The sequence below is a fragment of the Lactuca virosa genome, chromosome 2, assembly GCF_052849685.1.
Source record: "Lactuca virosa cultivar CGN04683 chromosome 2, Lactuca_virosa_CGN04683_v6, whole genome shotgun sequence".
NCBI lineage: Eukaryota > Viridiplantae > Streptophyta > Magnoliopsida > Asterales > Asteraceae > Lactuca > Lactuca virosa.
The window spans coordinates 232140239-232151545 of NC_136427.1; positions in this window are offsets into that span (position 1 = coordinate 232140239).

Consider the following 11307-nt stretch of genomic DNA (forward strand, 5'->3'; position numbering starts at 1 on the left):
TATTTATGATTTATATTAATATATTATAAGTTCTAATATATTAATATGGAATCATATTATTTAATTAGTATTGATCAAGAATTAATTTAGAATTAATTAAGTGATCAAAAAGAACTAATTAAATATGGACTCTTATATATGGAATGGGCCAAGTTCATTTAGGTTGGGCTAAGCTTTCATGGATGGTCCATGGTGCTTTTAACCCATGGATCCTATGTAAATGAAAGGTCATGGGTATTAGGGTTTACATGGATGTAACCCTAATCCTCCATAATATATAAAGGGGTCCTTGGCTCACAAAATTGGCACAAGTGTGTGAAAATAAGAGTGGGCCGATTTTAGTGTGCATACATATTCTCTCAAGTTCTTCCAAGGTGTTTTGGTGATTTGTGATTCCATTTGAGGCTTCCACACTATTGGGGCTAAGCTCTTAAAGCTTGAAGACATCAAGCTACATCAAAAGGTATGTCATCTAACTAGAACTTTGTAGTATAGGTGCTTCATAATATGCTAGTTAGGATGAAACCTTGGAATAGTTAATATTTGCATGTATAATAGAGAAAACATAGATCCAAGGTTTATAGGGTTGCATGTACACCATAGGAGTGTTAGAATGCTCAAAACCCAACAGTGGTATCAGAGCCATGGGTTGTTTTCTGTTATATTGATGCAAATGTTTTATTTTCAAGTTGAAAAAAAAGGAAAAAAAACATGACGTTTGTCAAATTTTAAGATAATTACTTGTTTTGTGAAAAACGAATTATTTGTAAAATTTGAATCATTTGTTATATGAGTCGAATTAGGTCAAATTAAGTAAAAGATAAAATGATATGATTATTTTATTAGTTTTAAAAGTTTGATCTAAATGTTTTAAGGAGTTACATATTTTGTCATAAAATTTTAGAGCTCAAAAGTTTTTTTTTTTAAGTTGTGATCTTAAGGGTTTTTGAAACTTCCATAAGTTATGGATATGAAAGTTTTTTTTTAAAAAAAAAAAATTTTTGATTCAAAGTTTTTATGGAGTTACAAAATTTGGTGTTAATGTTTTAAAGAATTCCATCACTTGTTCTTAAGTTATGGAACATGGAAAGTTTCATCATAAAACACCATTAATTCCATAAGTTATGGAATCCAAAGGTTTTCAAGAATTACAAAACGTGCCCTCAAGTTTTGGAATTTGAGAAAAGTTTTTTATGAAAAAAAAAGAATTGAATTCTAAAACTCTTGGGTTCATAACTTAAACAATTAATTAAATGGTTTTAATTTTGAGTTTAATAATTGGAATTATGATGTTTTGTTGAATAGTTCAAATTAACTCTTATGGACTTTATTAATAGTTAATTAAAGCGTTTAATTAAAAGAGTATTATTAATCCATAAATATATGGTTTGAGTTTAATTAAATTAAAAGTCTAGTTTAATTAATAGATTAAACCACCAAGTATTTTAAATGTCTAAAATACACCCTTATACTATTATAATATTAAAAGTTTAATATATTATATGTATAAGAGCAAGTCGTCTTACCATTAGTAGGCCTCATTCACGAAGCCGGTCTATAAGGGGGGTATAAGGTTACTGCCTATAAAATGGCAGTTTAATGGGTGTCCACTCTCACTCACCGCTTCCTTGACCGGTGGAGGGTCGTTAGCCGAACAGGTAGGACAAGGACTATAATTCTCCCTTCATTATAAGTATAATGATAAATACTAAGTAACTAAACACTTATAAATTCCCAATCTTAGTTACTTAGGAAAATGTGAATAAGGTGCTAATCCATGAAATTACACTTTGCACTTTGTTTAAGCTGTTAGTGGAGCGTGTGTGGTTAACCGGCACACTAACCTGGACTTAACAAGGTAGGCAAAGGGTAACTTAATGTTTATCATAGTATCGTTGGAGCGTGTGTGGTTAACCGACACATCGATTGAGGGGTAAATATTAAGGGTACCAAGTATATTTGCATGGTTACTTCACACCTTGTTTTGTGATCCTCGGCATCCCAGTCACAAAACCTGAAGGGCAAACTCGAGATTGAAACATGCCATTGAAAAGTTCAATGAATCTCAAAAGAATCTAGGAGTTTCAAAACCAATTAAAACCTAATAATACATTTCGTTTATCTTGGTGGAAATTGGTGAATCGTCATTCACCTACCTTCAAATATTTTATAGCTTGGATTACGGCATCCCTCTTCCAAGTTATAAAATAGTTTGTTGGGTCCTAGCCTTAATATATCATATTGGGTGTTATATTAAGGACTTAAATCAACTTTACGTGAATTTCTCCCATTGTTGATGTCTGGTTTAGACAACAATGATCTTCCCAAACCAAGCTTTCCTAATGAATATGACTTCCCGAGTTTGGCTCATGGAAGTCATACTTCTCTTCCTCCACCTCCTCCAATTATTCTCCCTAACCCACAAGTTCAAGGTCACTCAAGCCCTAATGGCAAGCAAGGTCTCTGTGTGATCACATCTTAGAGATGAAGTCACATATTGACAAGCCGGGAGAGTTGGGTGTCAAAGTCTTGAGAAAGTTGGATGTTCAATCACTTTCTATGTCACATAGTGAGTTCCTTTGGGACTACTATGAAACAGACTATGACATGAACCTTAATGATCTTATCTATTTGCTTGGTCAGCAATGATTTGAGGACTAGTAAAGCAAATTGATTAGGAGATCAACTTCCCAATGGACATTGACAATGGTAACATTGGATATCTAGAAAAGCCTTCTCATCCCAAAGAAAGGGTTTGACCATAGTCAACTAGGTTGACCAAATGGTAAAGAGAAATGCTAAGTCTGCGATAATCCCATGTACCATTCCCAGTGAGTCCATATGTTTCTCTTGCCAAAGGAAGGGGCATTGATTGCGAAGCTGCCTATTTACCTGAAAGATCATAAGGTTGATCAAGTCAAGAAGTTTGACTCTGCTTCAGGTAAAGTTCACTACCTAACTCTGTTAAGTTTCTATTATGAGATTCTTATTACATGATGTGACTTGGTCACATGTTGATGTTTTAAGAATCAAAGAAAAGTGATGAAACTTAAAGGAAGTATATGCTGATTCTGATCGCGAAGATGGTTTTCGATCGCATGGTTCGGTGATCATAATTTTGAGCTGTTGCTTAGGAGTTATGATATATTGCTTAGGAATAGATAACAACAAGTTTTTCATATGCATTTGCACTGTAAGGATAAGTTTTTTCCGCAAAGTTTTGAAATAAAATAAAAGGTTTTAATTTTATATTTATTTTAAATATCCTTACAGTGGCATTTGTGAAAAATGGTTGTTTATATGATTCCATTGATAGCAATATTGGAAAAATGGACTTAATTCTTCCGTTTGTGGTAGTGTCATAATTTACCAAATAAGGAAAGATTCTCATTCCCAAGGCTTCAGTTGGATAGAAACTTGGAATCATGCAAGTTGAATAGTATGATGAATGAGAACTTTCAAGCATTGGAAAATTAAGACTTGTTCACATGGATGTGTGAATCAAGTGAAGGACTAAAGGGATCGAGTACACATTCTTGTGCACTGGTCATGTCCACCACAAAGCTCGTTAAGACTATTCGTCATGATTTACTAAAGTTTAGTAAATATGGTTATACTTATAAGTTTAAGTATAATTCTGAAGCATTGGAAAGGTCTCGATGTATGGCAGAACGAATGGGAAGAATCAAATTAGGCAGAAAGATAAAAGTTTCTCAAATCTGAAAAGATGGGAGAGTACTTTAGTATCATGTTTGTGATCATCTTAATGATTTAGAAATCATATCACAATTAGTCCTCTAAAGGTCATCTTAGTGCATTCTTATGACTAAGAAGAGGAGTCCTGAATTGTTGAAATGGTTAGATCAGGAAGATGGTCATACTTCGTTCCAAAACAAGTCTTAGAGTCATACTCCAAGACTATAAGTTGAGTGACATATCTTAAAGAAAGGTTTATAACACTTGTCAAATGTAAGAGTAAAAGTGTCCTACTCTTGTACATTTGAAATTGGTAAGTTGTGATGTTTTGGGTTAAACAAAGACCAACTTAGGCCAAGTGTGTGAAGTGTTTGTCTTGATAAAGAATCCGCACTATCTCTTGTATATTTGGCAAGTGAGTCTTATATGTCAAGAGGACAGTGGGAGCCCTAAAGCTCTTGAAAGTTTCAAGACCTAATCAAGAATAAAACCTGGAATTCTTCACTAGCACACGACTTGAGGTCTATAACCTATCGTGTTGACATTTCTGTGCCTATTCAAGTTGACTTTGCATAGGAGTTCTGAAAGTTCTCAATTGGTTGCACAGCTACTTGGAAGCTATGGCAGGCCCTTGTGCTGCCAGGTGGCAAGAACTTAAGATTGCACAAGTTCAATCCATATGAGTTTGGATTTGTCACTAACCTTGTCTTGTGATTATGGTTTTGACAAATTCATATGGGTAGGAACTCATACACCATAAAAATCTAAGTGTTATAAGGTTTCTCTCCGATTCATGAAAATGATGGTGAGAAAACACTTTCACTAAGTAGATTTTTAAGTAGATAGTAATATTTGCATTCTCAAAGTCGTTAGTAGAGCACACTAACATGGACTTATGAGAAATAGCAAAGGTCTAACCAATTGAGACTATGATTACGGCATCCCTTTTCATAGTTCTTAAATTGTTTAGACACTCCAGTGAGCTATTTACAATAAGGTGTATGATTTTGATAAAGTCGTATCAAAGCAATCTAGTATCAGAAATTTGAACTTTGGTAAGAAAGTCAATAAAGTATTGATTTCTAGAAGTCCACTAATTTCTGAATACATGTCAAAGCTAGTGGGAGCATAAGTATTATGCTGATAATCATCATGTTAGTGGGAGCATGATAATTATGATAAGTATTGCAAGTTAGCAATGTTAATTATAGAAAACAAAAGTTCAACTCGTGAGGTTGCAAGGGTTGAAAAAGTTGTTTTCCTATAATTAAGGGAGAGGATATACTTCATTTCAGTTCTAAAGGCTTAGATTGAGACATTAATCATCTTTAGTCAAGAATATATATATATATATATATATATATATATATGAATTTCATGTTGGATTGGTTCAACTTAAGGAAATTCTATATATTGTGTTCTCAAAATTCGATTATGATTACGGCATCCCTCTTCATAGTCAAATTTTGAAAACATGGCAAATAAAAATATTATAGCAAAAGACTGGTCTAGAATCATGTCTTTATGTGAGACATCATGAATCGTGTACCATTTGCTTTGGGTACAGGATCGATTGCATGTGGTATAATATTTGTCATTTCTAAATTTTTCCAAATGCCCAGAGGCATTAAGAAGGGAAAAGGTCTAGAATTGGATATGACTAAAATGATTAAGCAATTGTCGAGGACAATCTGAGGTTTACTAAAGATTGGTTGCTCAGGGACAGTTGGAAGTATAGTGCTAATTTTGGAATAACCATATTGACATATTCTGAAAAGAGGCATCTCTTATTCAGAAGTGATAGTCAAAATGAGAATATGGAGTTGTCTCCATAGGTGGAAGTTATATGTGTAAGATTAGAAAACTTAATGCAAGAAGCATGTCCAAAGCAATGTACTTTTAATATGAGACTTAGTTTCCATGGAGTTGATCTCCATTGGAATACCTTATAATGACTGTTGAAAAGTCTTTGTGACTTTGTACATATTCATTACAGGAGGGTCAGTGCATATAAGTTTAAAATCTAAACAGATTTCGATAAATGATAGGAATTTGAAATTCTAACATTTTTCGATAAGGATTTGGAGGTGTGAAATTAGAATCATTGAAATTATGTTCAATTAGTCTATTTCACAAAGTAAGGATCATAGACAAACATAGAGTGCATACTTGGTGTATGGCAAAGCTATTGTTTAAGAAAAACATAGTGTGCATGCTTGGACCATGGGACAACTAGTGTTTTTAATTCAAGTATAAAGTTGATAAAAACGAAACAATGAATAATGAGTAATCAGTATGGTGATAAATAAAAGTGTTTATTTATATTCATAGGGTTTGATACCATATTTGATTCATTTAATCTTGTGTTTCACTTTGCATGTTTTGACTTCCAGAATAACTAAGTCGCTCTTCCTGAATGATTAAGTTATTCAAACCATCCACAGTCGGTCATATGTTGGAAGTAGATATGAATCAAGACTGTCATGGGTTGGTTTGTAGAGGTCCAAGTTGGTGGATAAAGTAGTGCTACAACACTCATGAGTGCTCATAAGTTCTGAGTATTGGATTCAACCCGCGCTCATTTGAATCACTTCATGGATTTTATCACGAGTGATCATGAGACGATAATATCTTATATTCTTCAAACCTAGAGATATGAGTTGTTACTATGAGTTGGTTATACATTGATTGAAACGCATTTGGTAACTCGATGTTATAAAACGTGCCTTTGTGTATGATTCAACAAGTAGTAGAACAAGCCATATGAGTCGAAGTTTATCCATTCCTTTTACCTTCGGGATAAAAGCGATATCTGTGGGCCCCTCGATGATTTAGCGATGACACATGTGAGTGCTTGGCCAAGCCAGGACTGATTTGATTTGTTCAATCAGTCAGTCATCATAAATCGAAAATCGGGAAACAACAAATGGACAGAGAGAATGATTATAATCCATGTCTCAGTCCATATGATATCTAGAATGGAGGAATATATGATCCCTTATCTAATGGACAAGTCATTGACAAGGTAAGAGTTCGACAGCGGCTTTAAGAGCTACGATTGCGAGTTAGGTTTTGGAGTCATACTCAATAATAGTTTTAGACTTATCCAAGTGGGAGACTGTTGGATTAATGTCTAAGTCCATAACTATATTTGGTATGTACTTGACCCGACCCGGCATGGTCCATTTGGGTTGCACTTCACCGGCACAATTTATATGGATAGTCTTTTGAGAATAGTATATTTATGATTTATATTAATATATTATAAGTTCTAATATATTAATATGGAATCATATTATTTAATTAGTATTGATCAAGAATTAATTTAGAATTAATTAAGTGATCAAAAAGAACTAATTAAATATGGACTCTTATATATATGGAATGGGCCAAGTTCATTTAGGTTGGGCTAAGCTTTCATGGATGGTCCATGGAGCTTTTAACCCATGGATCCTATGTAAATGAAAGGTCATGGGTATTAGGGTTTACATGGATGTAACCCTAATCCTCCATAATATATAAAGGGGTCCTTGGCTCACAAAATTGGCACAAGTGTGTGAAAATAAGAGTGGGCCGATTTTAGTGTGCATACATATTCTCTCAAGTTCTTCCAAGGTGTTTTGGTGATTTGTGATTCCATTTGAGGCTTCCACACTATTGGGGCTAAGCTCTTAAAGCTTGAAGACATCAAGCTACATCAAAAGATATGTCATCTAACTAGAACTTTGTAGTATAGGTGCTTCATAATATGCTAGTTAGGATGAAACCTTGGAATAGTTAATATTTGCATGTATAATAGAGAAAACATAGATCCAAGGTTTATAGTGTTGCATGTACACCATAGGAGTGTTAGAATGCTCAAAACCCAACAGCAGTAACCCGGAAGATTATGGTTTCATTCCAGCCATCAACACGTCGTGTTCCACGAGGGAACACACGTGTTGTCCTTAATGAAACTCGCGTCTTTTCTTATCTGGTCACGCCGTGTTGGTGCCTCCAACACTCCGTGTCCAATCTTCAAAATGTGATTTAATCCCAAAATTGTTCCTCAAAATTCTGGGTGTTACAAGTTACGCCCTGTGTAACCCAAAAATCCCCAATTTCCACTTCAACTTCAAACGACCATAGCTTCTTCGTTTCCACTTCATTTTCGGCATGCTATATATGTACGGAAAGGTAATGAAGAGTACCACAATATTATCTAGTTACTTTAGACCTAAATGATATCGAACTAAAATCCTTAATTCATGCAAGAACCACGGTCTATAACTTTTCCCATTTCTACCCTTCGGTTAAACACCCTGAATTAATAAATGAATAGAAACCGGGTGTTACAATTATCTCACACTTAAATTAGATTTCATCCTCGAAATCAGTTGTCGGTTCCACTTCTCGATGTAACCCCTTGAGGTTTCTTCAATCCTGACTCCATCAATGTGGTTGGGATCACTGAAATGCCAACATTTGAAACCATCGATAATAATGGTTCCATCCCAAGCTCAAGTCAATGAAACCAAGACTCGGAGATATGGTTCATCTTTATTGAATCATCTTCAACAGTCGGCCATCTCTCTACACTTCTTCCAGCCCAGAAATTTTGGTGATACCATGCGGCCTGAAGAAAACGTCTTCACACAACCTCCTAAAATCATGACGGAAATGACCCACTTTCTTACTCGGAACCTGCAGATCCCGAAATTTGACACAACCCTCACATCAACTAAACTGATCAAAAATATGCAGAATTGATCGGTCCAAAACCTTCTCGAATAAATGTCGTCATGCTAATCTCGCACATAAGTGCACCAACGTGAAGAAAACCAAGCGGTCGCATATTGAACTAGATCGAGCTCCTACTTGGCTCTAACAACCCTGCTCAGCTATCCACTGATAACACTTGGGCTTACCCCCAGTCTGCTAACTGATAACCACACTCTCAACCTAACATCAAGGTTGTAAAAATCGTTCGGCGGTAGCTCGGCTGTCGACTGACGATAAGCGATTAATCGGAGTAGGCGGGGATTAATCAACGATTAATGGGGGGCCCTAAATTATAAATAAAGTTATCTAAAATTTTAATATTTCCTAAAAAATTAAGAATTTGAAAATTTTAAATTTTAAAAATATGAAATTTTGAAAATTTTAGTATAATATTTTAAAGACAAAACTGCAAATTTAGTCATTGTGGTTTACAAAAAGTCAAAAATCTTTGGATAAGGTCCAAAAAGTTTTAAACTTGCATGGCAGGTCCAAAATCAAGGTTTTTATGTGTTTTTTGGTCCCTGATACACTTGAAAATTCTATTTTACCCTTGTCATTTCTTTTTTCTATTTTCTTTATTTATTTTGGTATTTAAATAATTAAAAATAAAAACTAAAAACTAAAATCTCTCTCTCTCTCTCTCTCTCTCTCTCTCTCTCTCTCTCTCTCTCTCTCCCCCCCCCCCCCCCGAGACCCAAGAACACTCAAGAACATATTCATGAACTTAAGAATATCTTCCACAACCACCACCCTTTGACCATCGTCCGCCACCACCACCACCCTTTGACCACCGTATGCTTCCACCACCGTCCGTCACCACCATAGTCTGCCACTACCACCTTCTGCCACCTCCATATATGGTTCCACCATTACCCATAATCCCATTCCCCTCCATCGTTCACCTCCTCCGACAACCTCTTTTCAACCATCTCCGGCAACCATTCGCCTCTGAACAGGACCATTGTTCACCTCCAACAAACACCACAGTTCACCTCCGCCAAAAACAACCAATCACGACATCCAACACCTTTGTTGAAATCTAATTCTAACCTCAAATTAAGACCAAGAGCTTAAACTTAAAATCTAACCTGAAAATCAAATTCTAACTCAAATATAAGCATGATAACTGAAATTAAAAAGAATCTACCACCTGACTTCAAATCCCACCTCGATTTACACGATTAAAACAAGAATAGGCTTGTTGAATCGATTAGAATTTTGAAACCCAGATGATGAAGGTTCAGACCCAGATACTTTGAAGGTTGAACCATGAAATTGATCAAGGAAACAACGTTCCAGGGATACAGGACTATCGATCTGATATTCAGAGATTAACGAGGAGGAGAATGATGAACACTGTCATTGCTTCATGCGATTGATTTATCCCAAATGATGGCGGCGGTGGCGTTAGATTTAGGGTTCTGGTAGCATCTCCGGTAATGGGGTGGAAGGAGATTTTGATGAAGGTATTTGTTAGGCGTGTCAAACCCAACAAATAAAGGGTACAAATGACTCCTTAAACAATACTACTATGCACTAAAAACGTAGTACAAGGTAAGTAGGGTCGATCCACAGAGACACGGGACAAGTGTTTATACCTTTTTGCGTAAGGTACAAAAATGGTCACAGAATGGGGGGAATTTATAAGCAATGATTTAAACTATAGAATAAAGCAATAAGTAAATGATTGATTAAGTGAAATAAGTTCAAGATTTGTAAGTACTCCAACTCTATGCAAGACAAATTAGCAATGTGATTCCATGGATGACAAGATATTTGTTTAATTCTATCTAAGTTGGTACTTGAAAGTGTTAACAAGCTCTAACACTTCCCATTCACCACAATAATTAACCAAAACAAGCTCTTTGATTAATCCCAATCTAATCTAAACAAACTCTTAGAATTAGGTTGAAAGATTGCATTAAACTTTATGTGAATGTTCCCAACAACACTCAATACTCCTCATAAGCTCGGGAGCATAAGAATGTGTGAATAAGATTTACACTAAATTCATTCAATAGAAATCAGTTTAGTGCTTGTTACCTAGTCCAATTTACAAAACAATTACGGATTTTGCAATTAGATAACTTGAATGATCTAACCCTAATTCAAATGGCCAATAAGAATCACAATTAGAATCAAACATTCGATTGAAACAAAATCAAATTCACTAGATAGAAAATTAAAAGAAAACATCAAGTCATATGATTGAAATTACAACTAGAAGTCAAGACATAAAGTTGGAGAATCTAGGGTTCTAGCCACTCATGACTAGAACAAGATCACAAATCTAGAAAATGAAATTAAAGTTCTTACAAAATGAAATCAAATGTTCCCAAGTGTTAATCTACTTCCAAAAGCTCTGAAAATCGCCTTCTCTACTCCAAAAGTCGACCCCCTCTTAAAAAAATTGGTTCCCGCCCTTAAAAATGGTGAAAAACTGCTTTAAAACCCGCATTTACGTTTACACGGCCCGCGCAAATTAACACTGTCATTTACACGGCCCGCGTAAACGCAAAAATATACTGTGCAGAAATCTACGTTTACACGGCCCGTGTAAACGCAAGGCTTGCATTTACACGGCCGTGTAAATCTCTGTAAAGCCAAAATCTTCATTTCTTTGATATCTTGCTCCTCGGTGCTCCGCAAGTCCTGAAATTTTGTCCGCAACTTTTATTTACCTCCTCCAACAATATCCTACCTCCAAAAGTCCCTAAAATATCACAAAAGTATGTGAATGAAATTGCCTCATGAAAAATCCCGAAAAACATGCAAAATGCATGAGTTTAAGCCTATATGCAATGTACTTTTATGAAATAAAGCTACAAAATGGGTACATGAAATGCACCT